Here is a 14,897-nt window from a genome sequence, read left to right as displayed (position 1 = left end):
AAATATGCTATTATTGTGTTAAAGTGAAATAAATAAAAAAAGTGTACATATTAGGTATCGCCGTGTCCATAACAACATGCTCAATAAAACTATCACATATCCAAACCTTTTAGGTGAACACCGTAAAAAATTATAATTAAAACAGTGCCAAAAAAGCCATTTTTGTCATCTTACATCACAAAAAGTGCAACACCAAGTAATCAAAAAGGCGTATGCCCCCCAAAATAGTACTAATCAAACCGTCACCTCTTGCCACAAAAAATGAGACTCTACCTAAGACAATCGGTCAAAAAATAAAAAGCTATGGCTCTCAGACTATGGAGACACTAAAACATCATTTTTTTTGTTTCAAAAATGCTATTATTGTGTAAAACTTTAATAAATAAGAAAAAGTATACATATTAGGTATTGCCACATCCTTAACGATCTTCTCTATAAAACTGTTACATGACCTAACCCCTCAGATAAACGCTGTAAAAATAAATTAATAAAAACTGTTCCAAAACAACCAATTTTTTAATCACCTTGCCCCATGAAGTGTAATAATATGTACCTAAAAATGGTACCAATAAAAACCTCAACGCTTTCTTCAGAAAACGAGCTTCTGCACAACATGATCGGCAGAAAAATAAAAAAATATAGCGTTCAGAAAATGGAGACACAAAAACATAATTTCTTTTTCAAAAATGCTTTATTCTGTAAAACTCAAAGAAAGTAGACATATTTGATATAATTGCATCCGTAACAACCTGCTCTATAAAAATAGCACATGATCTAACCTGTCAAATCTTGTAAAAAATAAAAAAAGGTGCCAAAATAGCAATTTTTTGGTTACCTTGCCTCACAAAAAAACGTAATATAGAGCAATTAAAAATCACATGTACACCAAAATAAAACTGGCACCTTATCCCCTAGTTTCCAAAATGGGGTCACTTTTGGGAGTTTCTACTGTAAGGATGCATCAGGGGGGCTTTAAATGGGACATGGCATCTAAAAACCAGTTCAGCAAAATCTGCCTTCCAAAAACCATACGGCGCTTCTTTGAATCTGCGCCCTGCCGTGTGCCCTTACATCAGTTTACGACCACATGAGGGGTGTTTCTGTAAACCGCAGAATCAGGGTAATAAATATTGAGTTTTGTTTGGCTGTTAACCCTCAACGTGTTAAAGAAAAAATTGTATTAAAATGGAAACTCTGCCAAAAAAGTGAAATTTAGAAATGTAATCTCTATTTTTCTTTAATTCTTGTGGAACACCTAAAGGGTTAACAAAGTTTGTAAAATCAGTTTTGAGTAACATGAGGGGTGTAGTTTCTACAATGGTGTCATTTATGGGGGGGTTTCCACTATGTAAGCCCCGCAAAGTGACTTCAGACTAGAACTGGTCCTTAAAAAGTGGGTTTTGGAAATTTTCTTAAAATTTTTAATAGTTGTGTCACGGGGTTCCGAAGGTGCACTCGGTCCCCCATTGCCCGCAGAACTGTTGCTTAGCTTTTGGAATGAGGTTCTGTGTTTGACCTCATTCCCAGGGCGGCTTTACTAGCTGGGTGGCTCCTTGCTCCTAAGTCTGCCTTGAGCGCCGAGCTGATCACTCGGCGCTCGACTGGTTGATCTGTCGGTCACCCTCACTCCCCACTATAAATACAGGCAGCCTGCTGGCTACAGGTTGCCTGTTAATTTCTAGGTTCCTGGTATTTGTTGGACTGCTGAATACTTACCTGATCCTGTTCCTTGACCATCCTTTTGCCTGATCCTCCTGTACTGCGCATCCGTCCTGGTATTGTGACCTCGGCTCCCACCTGACTACTCTCTTAGGACTCCTCTTGTACTTCTCTGCTCTCCTGGTATTTATGACCCTGGCTTCTCCTGACAATTCTCTGCTTGCTCCATTTGTACTTTGCAGCTTTCCTGGTATTGACTCGGTCCGTTCACGTCCTGTTGTTTGTCTGTCTGTCATCCCTGCACTTACTCCAAGTTAGGGATTGCCGTCCAGTTGTCCCCTGTCATTAGGACTCGCGAGGCAAGTAGGCAGGGCCAGGGGTAAGGGTGGAGCGCAGTGGTCACTTCCCTTCCCCCTGTGTGTGTGTGTACGCGACCGTTACAGATTAACAGGCCCAATAACCACTGTATTATGAATCCTCTGGTGACCCTGACTGACTATGTCTCTAATCTGACGCAGATGGTGCAGGAGTTAGGGGAAAAACTCAGCTCTTTTGAGTTAGGGCAAGGCTCTTCCACTCCTCAGGCCTCCAGTCCGCATTTTGAGCCCCAGATTAAGCTCCCAGAAACCTTTTCTGGAGACCGGAAGAAGTTTCTCTCTTTTAAGGAGAGTTGTAAACTTTACTTCCGTTTGCGCCCCGTGTCCTCTGGCCCCGAGAGTCAACGCGTGGGCATTATCATTTCCCGATTACAGGGTGATCCCCAGGACTGGGCGTTCTCTTTACCTGCTGGCGCCAGTTGTTTATATTCTGTGGAGGGGTTCTTTCAGGCCCTAGGTACCCTCTATGATGAACCAGACAGGGCTCTAGTAGCCGAGACGGCTCTAAAGGCACTGGTTCAGGGCAATTTACCAGCGGAGGATTATTGCACCCAATTCAGAAGGTGGTGTGTCCCCTCAGGATGGAACGAACCATCCATGAAGAGTCAGTTCAGGTCAGGTCTGTCTGATAAATTAAAGGATCTTCTGGTCAGTCATCAACTTCCAGAGACCTTAGAGGAGATGATGACCCTTGTTGTCCGACTTGACCAACGGGTTTTGAGAGAGACGACAGGAACAACAGTTCTCTTCCCAGATGGTGGTCCAGCCAGAGGCCTATCCCAGAGACAATGCTGAGGTCTCCACCGAGGAACCCATGCAGGTTGGCATGACCCGAGGGAATCTTCGCCGCAGACGTGGAGAATGCTTTTACTGTGGAGATTCTGACCATTAGATCAACCAGTGTCCTAAGAAGGTCCTCTCAGTCAAGTCTCCTAAGGCAAGGCAACCTAAAGACCAGGTACACCCTGAATTTTCTAAATGTAAGCTTTCGGTACCCATTACGATTTCTCTGGGAGTAGATAAATGGGCGGGTAAGGCCTTTATTGATTCTGGCTCAGCGGCTAGCTTTATTGACTCTGAGTATGCTGTTAGATTGGGTATTCCTATGTTTGCCTTACCAACTCATATCCATGTCATGGCTATTGATGCTACTCATCTTATTGGTGGTACCGTGAGCTTATGTACCTCGGAGATTTCTCTAACCGTGGGTGTGTGCCACTCAGAGAGATGTTCGCTTCTAGTCCTGGAGAACCTACCTGCTGAGGTGGTACTAGGGTTGCCTTGGCTCCGACTACATAACCCCACTATAGATTGGTCCAATGGGGAGTTGGTGAGATGGGGGCCTAAGTGTGACTCGTGCCTGTCCGTGGTACAGGCTGGGGTCTCAGTAAAGTCTGATACTTTACCCTCTGTTGTTAGAGAATATTCTGATGTATTCTCATCACCAACCCCAGAGGTTCTACCCCCGCATAGACCTTATGATTGTACCATAGAGGTAGTAGAGGGGGCCAAGTTTCCTAAAGGACATATTTATAATCTTTCTATGCCCGAACGCAAGGCCATGGAAGATTATATTAAGGAGAGCCTTGGTAAAGGGCATATTAGACCTTCTGTCTCTCCTATGGGGGCGGGGTTTTTCTTCGTTAAGAAAAAAGATGGTGGTCTTAGGCCATGTATCGATTACCGGAGATTAAATAAAATCACTGTCCAGAATAGATACTCCCTCCCATTGATTCCGGATTTATTTAACCAGGTCCTGGGGGCAACCTGGTTTTCCAAAATTGACCTGAAAGGGGCATACAATCTAATCCGAATCAAGGAGGGAGACGAATGGAAGACGGCGTTCAATACTCCGGTAGGACACTTTGAATATCAGGTGATGCCTTTTGGACTCAGCAATGCCCCAGCTGTGTTCCAAAACTTCATGAATGACATTCTTAGGGAATTCTTAGGTAAATTTGTTATTGTCTATCTTGACGACATTTTGATATTCTCTCCTGACTTCGAATCCCATGTGACTCATGTTAGACAAGTATTAGAGGTGTTGAGGGAGAATCAGCTATCCGCTAAACAAGAGAAATGTGTCTTTGGTGTGCAGGAGATTCTGTTTCTAGGGCATGTTCTGACTCCTCACGCCTTCAAGATGGATCCTGGTAAGGTACTAGCAATTAAGGAATGGGTAAGACCTTCATCCTTAAAGGCCTTACAACGGTTCTTAGGTTTCGCCAATTACTATCGTAAATTTATTATGAATTTTTCCGTAATTGCTAAACCGTTGACCGACCTTACTAAGAAAGGGGCGGATTTGGAGAATTGGTCTACTGAGGCCATTTCTTCATTTGAAAAATTAAAAAAGGCATTCAGTAGCGCTCCCATTCTGATTCAGCCTGTTCAGGAGAAACCTTTTATTGTGGAGGTGGATGCGTCCGAGGACGGCGCAGGAGCAGTCCTTTCACAAGGTCCTGCCTGCCTCACTAATCTTAGACCATGTGCCTTCTTCTCCAGGAAATTCTCTCCCACGGAGAGAAACTACGACATAGGGAATAGGGAGCTGCTGGCCATTAAATGGGCATTTGAGGAGTGGAGGCATTTTCTGGAGGGGGCAAGGCATTGTGTAACTGTTGTCACTGACCATAAAAACCTTATATTTCTTGAGTCTGCTAAGAGGTTGAATCCCCGTCAAGCCAGATGGCTCTGTTTTTTACTCATTTTGATTTTTCCATCACGTTCAGGCCGGGAAGTAAAAATGTGAAAGCGGACGCATTATCTCGGAGCTTCCAGGCTTTTCAACCTACTGAGGTACCACCTGAATCCATCCTACCAGCAAAAATCTTCTTAGCAGCTCTTACCCAGGATATCTCGGCTCGCATTAGGTCGGAACAACATCTGGCACCGGTATCCACCCCAACAGATAAGTTGTTTGTTCCCGTACAATTTCGTCTCCAGCTGTTGGGTGAGTGTCACGATTCTGCCTTTTGTGGACATCCGGGTGTTGAGGGCACTAAGGATCTGGTTTCTAGATCTTATTGGTGGCCCACTCTAACTAGGGATGTCAAGTCCTATGTGTCAGCCTGTGAGGTTTGTGCCAGGTCCAAGACACCTAGGACTCGCCCTGCTGGTAACCTACGACCCCTACCCATTCCCAGTAGACCCTGGTCCCATATCTCGATGGACTTTATAACTGACCTACCGCTGGCGGAGGGTAAGACTGTAGTGTGGGTAGTGGTGGATAGGTTTAGCAAGATGGTCCATTTCATTCCCCTGTCTAAACTCCGGAATGCCAAAACCCTGGCGTCTATTTTTGTGAAAGAAATTGTTCGATTGCATGGTATCCCGGAAAATATTGTTTCGGACAGGGGTGTGCAGTTTGTGTCCAAATTCTGGAGAGCCTTCTGTCAAAGATGTAAAATTTCGTTGTCTTTTTCTTCCGCCTACCATCCTGAGAGTAATGGGCAGACTGAACGCCTTAATCAGTCTGTGGAACAATTCCTGAGGTTGTATGTTGCTGATGACCAGCAATTATCCGTCAAATTCCTTCCATTGGCTGAATTTGCTCTGAATAACCTTGTCAATTCTTCTGCTGGGGTCTCCCCTTTCTTTTGTAACCATGGTTTTCATCCCCGTTTTCATTCTGGGTCGTCCGTCTCCTCCTCTAACCCTGAAGCTGATAAACTCTCCTCCGAACTGTGCACAGTTTGGGCCCGGGTTCAATCGAACCTAGAAAAGGCTCAATGTTCTCAAAAACTCAAGGCCGATAGGAGACGTTCAAGGGGGGTAAACTTTCAGGTTGGGGATAAAGTATGGTTGTCCTCCAAGAATCTTTCTCTCAAGGTAACTTCTAAAAAATTTGCTCCTCGTTTTATTGGACCATATAAGATCACGGAAGTGATTAACCCGGTATCTTTTAGGTTGGAGCTGCCTGAGTCATTCCACATTCATAATGTGTTCCATAAATCTCTGCTTAAAAAATATTTTGAACCGGTAGTACCATCAAAAGCCTCGCCTCCGCCAGTTCTTGTTAATGATGCTGTCGAGTATGTGGTGTCTAAAATAGTGGATGTCAGGAAGGTGCGTAATTCCTTGCAGTACCTGATTCACTGGAAGGGGTATGGACCTGAAGAGAGATCTTGGGTACCTGCCAGGGAGGTTCATGCTCCTAGACTGGTTCGTAAATTTCATTTAGAACACCCTGAAAAGCCATCGCCTGAAGTCTTGGGTCCGGTGGCCCCTCGTAAAAGGGGGGGTACTGTTACGGGGTTCCGAAGGTGCACTCGGTCCCCCATTGCCCGCAGAACTGTTGCTTAGCTTTTGGAATGAGGTTCTGTGTTTGACCTCATTCCCAGGGCGGCTTTACTAGCTGGGTGGCTCCTTGCTCCTAAGTCTGCCTTGAGCGCCGAGCTGATCACTCGGTGCTCGACTGGTTGGTCTGTCGGTCATGTGACGCTGGCCACGTCACATGACCCTCACTCCCCACTATAAATACAGGCAGCCTGCTGGCTACAGGTTGCCTGTTAATTTCTAGGTTCCTGGTATTTGTTGGACTGCTGAATACTTACCTGATCCTGTTCCTTGACCATCCTTTTGCCTGATCCTCCTGTACTGCGCATCCGTCCTGGTATTGTGACCTCGGCTCCCACCTGACTACTCTCTTAGGACTCCTCTTGTACTTCTCTGCTCTCCTGGTATTTATGACCCCGGCTTCTCCTGACAATTCTCTGCTTGCTCCATTTGTACTTTGCAGCTTTCCTGGTATTGACTCGGTCCGTTCACGTCCTGTTGTTTGTCTGTCTGTCATCCCTGCACTTACTCCAAGTTAGGGATTGCCGTCCAGTTGTCCCCTGTCATTAGGACTCGCGAGGCAAGTAGGCAGGGCCAGGGGTAAGGGTGGAGCGCAGTGGTCACTTCCCTTCCCCCTGTGTGTGTGTGTACGCGACCGTTACAAGTTGCTTCTAAGCCTTATAAGGCTAGGTTCACACGGCCGTTGCAGGAAAAGATGTGGTTGTGTTGCAGGAATGCACGCGAGTGCAAAGTATTTTAATGCGTTTTGCATGCGCGTGAGAAAAATCGGCATGTTTGGTACCCAGACCCGAACCCGGACTTCTTCACAGAAGTTCAAGTTTGGGTTCAGTATTCTGTATATTTTATTATTTTCACTTATAACATGGTTATAAGGGAAAATAATAGCATTCTATAATACAGAATGCTTAGTAGAAGATCAATTGAGGGTCCCTGTAAAAGGACCTGTGGTGACGTCACTGAGCTCATCACATGGTCCATCACCATGGTGATGGATCATGTGATGTTCCATGTGATGAGCACAGTGATGTCACCACAGGTCCTTTGACAGGTCCTGAAGAAAGAACAGGAGACCGGCAGCTACGCGATCAATTGGAGGAGGTGAGTTAATAATATTTTTTTTTCTAACCCTCAATTGACCTTCTACTAAGCATTCTGTATTAAAGAATGCTATTATTTTCCCTTATAACCATGTTATAAGGGAAAATGATACAGTGAATAGACTTTCATCTTAGCAACCATGCATGGAAATCGCACCGCATCCGCTTGCGGATGCTTCCGATTTTCACGCAGCCCCATTCACTTTTATGGGGCCTGCGTTGCGTGAAAAACGCACAATATAGAGCATGCTGTTATTTTCACACAACGCAGAAGTGATGCGTGAGAATCACCGCTCATGTGCACAGCCCCATAGAAGTGAATGGGTCTGGATTCAGTGTGGGTGCAATGCCCGTGTGAACCCAGCCTAAGCCTTCTAACACTCTAAAAAAATAAAATGACATTTACAAAATGATGCCAACATAAAGTAGACATATGGGGTATGTTAAGTAATAAATATTTTATGAGGTATCACTTTCTTTTTTAAAGCAGAGAAATTGAAATTTAGAAAATTGAGAATTTTTCTAAATCTTTGGTAAATTTGTGATTTTTTCATAAATAAAGGTGAAATATATTGACAGAAATTTATGACTGTCATGAAGTACAATGTGTCACGAGAAAACAGTCTCAGAATGGCTTCGATAAATAAAAGTGTTCCAAAGCCTGGACACTGGGGCATCAATGACCCTTGGTCATGAAAGGGTTAAATAAAAAATTTAAAACTGTCCAAATGTTTGGCATAATATTTCTTCTTCTCTGGTTTCTGACCTTAAAATAGCATCTGCCATTTTGAGTGATTGGTCAGAGAAAAAAAACTAAAAAACTAAATCTCAAAAAATTTCATTTGCTGGAATCCAAACTTTTTGGAAAATTTGTATCAAACAAATTTGTAGTCAATTCGCTAATCTATGTTTAAGACAATGAGATTCTGTTCTGAACAGTCCTCCTCACCATAAAAGCTGTTTTCAGCTATTTTGAGATTTTTAAGTGTCTTTGTTTTTCTATGAACAATTTCTGTCAAATGTGTTATTGACTTTCATTTTTGTGAAGCTGAAGCTGATGCCAAAGTGCACCAGTCTGCATGCGTTTTCATCTGTTCCAGCTTTACTGAGGATTCTTAATGGTATTTTCTTATCATTTGAGTTCGTTGGGTGACGGATGGAATGTGTGATTCTATGTATTCAGGTGAAAGGTAAACACTTATGCATAACAATAAAATGCTTTTAAGGATAAACGAAAATAATAAAAAGGTGCTAAATGTGTCATGAAGCAATCAGTGTTTAAAAGGTAAGCCTTGCTAATCACCTCTTGTAGAATTGCACAAAGCATTTCCTTTGTAAGTCAGTTATAGCCGTATTAATCTTTTGGATCTTCACATTTTAGAGAACCACAGAGAATTGCAGCATAAAGGAAATATGTTTTCTGACAGTTTAAAGAAGATAGTAATACATATGCTTTTTTTCTAATCTGTTTTTATTTTCTGATTGTAGATTTTTTTATTTTATTTCCTGAACATGATTATGGGGGCGACAATTTTGCCTGAGCTGTTCTTAACAGTATTTAGAAAGCATTAAAAATTGTTTTATGGCAGCCACATGGGCCATAGACACAATGGTCAGAAGGTCCAGGGACCTCATTGATTTATATGGGAGAGTTTTCTAGGCATGCTGTGTGACCTGTACAGAGGTCATTGCACAAGAAAAGAATAGACAAGCTTTAACAATGGTGGATCCAGTCTTATCTGTTATTCTAATCCTGCCTTTGATGATATCACCTATGTGTATAGATAAGCAGGGAACTGTAGTAAAGAGATCTGTACAGAAGTCTAGCCAATTTGGATTAGTGGTCAGTGAGAAAACAGCAGTATTTTTGTGTTTGTTTAACCCCTTAAGGACTTATGACGTACCTGTACGGCATATTTCCCAAGTCCTTAAGGACCCATGACGTACCTCACAGTGGTTATAGCCAGAAATGTGCCTCCTCAGTCGTTATGCCCAGATATGTGCCTCCTCAGTCGTTATGCCCAGATATGTGCCCCCTCAGTCATTATGGCCAGATATGTGCCTCCCTCACAGCAGTTATGCCAGATATGTGCCCCTAGTTATGCCAGATGTGAGCCCCCTTACAGCAGTTATGCCAGATGTGCCCCTCACAGTGGTTATGCCAGATATGTGCCCAGTGCCCATAGTTATGGCAGATATGAGCTGCCTTATAACAGTTATGCCAGATATGTGCCTCTCATAGTAGTTATGCCTATATATCTGTGCCCCCTCACAGTAGTTGTTTTACCCAGATATGTGCCCCTCACAGTGGATCTTTTGTGCCCCCTCACTTTAGTAGTTGCCCCCTGTTTGCAGCTTTATGGGGGGGATGGAAACATAATACTTACCTTCTTCCCTGATGACAGGCTCCCACACTCACATCGTGCTGCTGGCTGTGCTGGAGGCAGATTCCCGGGCATTCAGCGCTCCTCCCACAGCCAGCAGCGCAATGTGCGGCCAGCAGGGGGAGCGCCTGAGCTCTTAATATCAGTGAAGCAGGGAGCGGAGAGGTCTCCCTGCTTCACTATAGAAACTAACAGCCCGACAGTAACGAGAACTGCCGGGCCGGGTGAGTGCGCCCCCCTCCCCCTCCTCCTTGCCTCTGCGCCACCTGTTTGAAGAGTGCTCTGACTCGGCCCGGCATTCTCACTGTACTTCATGCTGGGCCCGGTCAGAGCGCTCCCATTACATGGGAGTGCAGCGGGCCCCCTCCACCCGCCAGGCCTGTACGCCCCTGCTTGGGCCCCCCAGGAGCAACTGCGCCCGGGGCAGCTGCCTTTGCCCCGCTTTAAAGACGGCCCTGGGAGTTGCTTATCTCACCCTGCAGCCGGTAAGAAGGGGCCCCCTCCTGCTCTGGGCTCCTGTGCAACCGAACCGGCTGCACATGCGGTATGTCCGCCCCTGTTGCTAGGCATGGTCCGTCTATCTGTTGATAGACAGAGCATGCAGCATTGCAGGGTCACATTAGGGACAGCAAGGGACTGTAAGTAAATGATTAAAGCCAGGTCCTCCCCAGCGGCTGATAACAGTGCCTGGGCTGTGTGCACTTCTCCCTGTCCCTGCGCTTAGCAGACGCTCCCTCACTCAGCAGACTGGAGAATGCAGAGTTGGAGCAGCGCACAACAGGGAAGGGAGATCTGCCCTCTGCTCAGTATATAAATGAAAGCAACATGTGGTAAGAGGACCCCTTTGTGCTGCAGGAGATTAAACCTTTAGGGGGGAGGGCTCTGGTTACTGCCACTTTTGGGGGGCTATTGTTACTGGCTAGTGAGGGCAGGCGGGATTAGCCTCAGGGTGAGGGCAGTGGGGGCCATCTTAGCTGAATAGTGAAATTGCAGTTTTATGCAGACTGGGTGCTAAGGGCTGAATCTTATTAAATATGGGGTAAGTCAGTCTAATAGTAACTGATTCTGGAATATCATGTTATTAGTAGCTACATATATGAAAATTGAAATTAGGGTCTAAATGTGACAGTTATCATTTAAACTTCTTAATGACCAGGTATTAAAAAGCCAGAAATTATTTTTCTGGTTTTGCCTCTCTGTATTTTAGCAGCCAAAACATTGTTTTTCTCTTTGATGTGCCTGTCTGAGCCTTTGTTTTATGTTTTGTTTTATGGCAATTTTTTTTTCTATTTTTCATTCTATATTACATTGTTCATAACATTTTTTAAATACCTTTATGTGATTACTATGTTATTAATTTATTTCACACTTATTTATTAGCATACTCCTGTATGTTCTGTGTCACTAGGATTCAATCTGCTGTTAGAGTAACACTAGTGTGCCCCAACAGCAGACTTAGGGTTTGTTCACACGAAAGTATAGGTTCCGTTCCGTGCATTGGGGCTGCAATTTGCGGTCCGAAATGCACGGAGAACGTTCATGAGGCCTCCGGGACGGATCCAGACCCATTCAACTTGAATGGGTCTGCATCCCTCTATTCCGCAAAAAGATAGGACATGTTCTATCTTTGTGCGGAATGGAAGTATGGAACATAACCCCACAGAAGCACTCCGTAGTGCTTCTGTGGGTTTCCGTTCCGTGCTTCTGTTCCGCACCACTCCGCATCTCCGGATTTGCGGACCCACTCAAGTGAATGGGTCGGCATCCGTGATGCGGAATGCACACGGAATGTTGTCCGATTATTGTAGATCTGCATATGCGGTCCCCAATATGACAACAGAACCCATACATTCGTATGAACAAGCCCTTACTGAATATACAGCCTTGGGGTCCTACATAGAGATGTGCTAAAGAGAGGCATTTTGTCATGAAACCAGTTCAGTACACATTTGAACTACATCTTATAACATGCTTATAATACATAGATTAGCGGTACCACATGTGTGCCGCTTATCTCTCAGGACACCTCAGCACCTCAGCTAGCTCAGGACGTACAGTGTAGTTTTTATATATGAGGGGATCATTTGTGTGAATGTGACTACAACATGAATCTTGCTGTACAAGCATCCTGTAAATTTATGTATGTACCTATGTCAATGTAAGTTCAGTTTTGCTGTTACTATATAAGCAACCTGTTTGGAGATACAGAAACACTGTGACATTTGCCTAGCTATGACACTATTTAGGCATAAGGAGGGAAATTTATCTTGGTAAATTAATTTCTATGTAGTCTACTACAGATTCACATGGTTTAAAGCTTTCACAGGATCCTGAAAGGCAATTATGTCTGGCTATGTCACTAGTTAGGAATGGGGAGCAGGATTGATCTTGGTAGATTTAGTAATCTGCAACATAATACAGTATTATATGTTTTTAACCAAGCTTTCCCAGAACCTTGAAAGGCAAAACAGAATTTTAGGAAAACAAATTTTACCTGGACTGGAAATATTCAGAGCATTTGCTATGACACTTGAAATCTAGCTCTGATCCTCCTATTTCTTTTGGTCATCTTTGTGATGTTTATACACCCTGATTAGAGCCCACCAGTGGTAAATTCAGTTGATTGTACATGATTTGGAAATACACACCCCTGTCTATATAAGGTCTCACATATGACATTAAATATCAGACAAACCCAAGCCATGGGGAGAAAAACTGTCTGGAAAGCTCAGAGTCGAGCTAGTGTGGAGTCACAGATCTGCAGAAGGGTACACAAATATATCTGCTGCACTAAAACTTCCAAAGATGACAACAACCTCAATAATTTTTAATGGAAGAGGTTTGGAGCAACCAGGATTCTTCCTATAGCTGACAACTCCACCAAACTAAGTAATCAGGGGGAAAGGGCCTTGGTAAGAAGGAGACCAAGAAACAAATGGTTACTCTGGCAAAGCATCAAAGATCCTGTGTACAGATGGAAGAAACTTCCAGAAGGCCAACCCTTACCGCAGCAGTCCACCAATCTGGGCTTTATGGCAGAGTGGCCAGAAAGAAGCCTGTCCTCAGCAAATGATACATGAAAGCTTGCTTGGAGTTTTGAAAAACAAGATTCTCTGGTCAGATAAAACCAAGATTTAACTTTTTGGCCTCAATTCTCCTTGCTAATATCAGCGAAAGCGTTCTTTATCAGCAATAGACTTTAGCCTGTACAAGGCTTTCAGGCCTGTTACTTGTAAATTTTAATGAAGGCCTGTAGGTGGCAGCACTGCATTGGAATATACAGAATTTTCTATTCAGTAATGGAAAAATGACCCTTACTGAACAGATATCGCTATCTGATGTTTGCATACTGTTGGGCTGTTAGGGGCCTAAAAAAGTTTTTAAGAATATATATATATTATATATATATATATATATATATATATATATACACACTGCTCAAAAAAATAAAGGGAACACTTAAACAACACAATGTAACTCCAAGTCAATCACACTTCTGTGAAATCAAACTGTCCACTTAGGAAGCAACACTGAGTGACAATCAATTTCACATGCTGTTGTGCAAATGGGATAGACAACAAGTGGAAATTATAGGCAATTAGCAAGACACCCCCAATAAAGGAGTGATTCTGCAGGTGGTGACCTGACCACTTCTCAGTTCCTATGCTTCCTGGCTGATGTTTTGGTCACTTTTGAATGCTGGCGGTGCTTTCACTCTAGTGGTAGCATGAGACGGAGTCTACAACTCACACAAGTGGCTCAGGTAGTGCAGCTTATCCAGGATGGCACATCAATGCGAGCTGTGGCAAGAAGGTTTGCTCTGTCTGTCAGCGTAGTGTCCAGAGCATGGAGGCGCTACCAGGAGACAGGCCAGTACATCAGGAGATGTGGAGGAGGCCGTAGGAGGGCAACAACCCAGCAGCAGGACCGCTACCTCCGCCTTTGTGCAAGGAGGAACAGGAGGAGCACTGCCAGAGCCCTGCAAAATGATCTCCAGCAGGCCACAAATGTGCATGTGTCTGCTCAAACGGTCAGAAACAGACTCCATGAGGGTGATATGAGGGCCCGACGTCCACAGGTGGGGGTTGTGCTTACAGCCCAACACCGTGCAGGACGTTTGACATTTGCCAGAAAACACCAAGATTGGCAAATTCGCCACTGGCGCCCTGTGCTCTTCACAGATGAAAGCAGGTTCACACTGAGCACATGTGACAGACGTGACAGAGTCTGGAGACGCCGTGGAGAACGTTCTGCTGCCTGCAACATCCTCCAGCATGACCGGTTTGGCATTAAATCAGTAATGGTGTGGGGTGGCATTTCTTTGGAGGGCCGCACAGCCCTCCATGTGCTCGCCAGAGGTAGCCTGACTGCCATTAGGTACCGAGATGAGATCCTCAGACCCCTTGTGAGACCATATGCTGGTGCGGTTGGCCCTGGGTTCCTCCTAATGCAAGACAATGCTAGACCTCATGTGGCTGAAGTGTGTCAGCAGTTCCTGCAAGATGAAGGAATTGATGCTATGGACTGGCCCGCCCGTTCCCCAGACCTGAATCCAATTGAGCACATCTGGGACATCACGTCTCGCTCTATCCACCAACGTCACGTTGCACCGCAGACTGTCCAGGAGTTGGCAGATGCTTTACTCCAGGTCTGGGAGGAGATCCCTCAGGAGACCGTCCGCCACCTCATCAGGAGCATGCACAGGCGTTGTAGGGAGGTCATACAGGCACGTGGAGGCCACACACACACTACTGAGCCTCATTTTGACTTGTTTTAAGGACATTACATCAAAGTTGGATCAGCCTGTAGTGTGTTTTTCCACTTTAATTTTGAGGGTGACTCCAAATCCAGACCTCCATGGGTTAAAAAATTTGATTTCCATTTTATTCTTTTGTGTGATTTTGTTGTCAGCACATTAAACTATGTAAAGAACAAAGTATTTCAGAAGAATATTTAATTAATTCAGATCTACGATGTGTTATTTTTGTGTTCCCTTTATTTTTTTGAGCAGTGTATATATATATATATATATATATATATATATATATATATATATAGCAAAGAAAGTTCGCAGCACTCCT

Source organism: Bufo bufo, chromosome 5 (genome assembly GCF_905171765.1).
Source record: "Bufo bufo chromosome 5, aBufBuf1.1, whole genome shotgun sequence".
NCBI classification, from domain to species: Eukaryota; Metazoa; Chordata; class Amphibia; order Anura; family Bufonidae; genus Bufo; species Bufo bufo.
Note: the sequence above shows the minus strand (reverse complement) of the source record.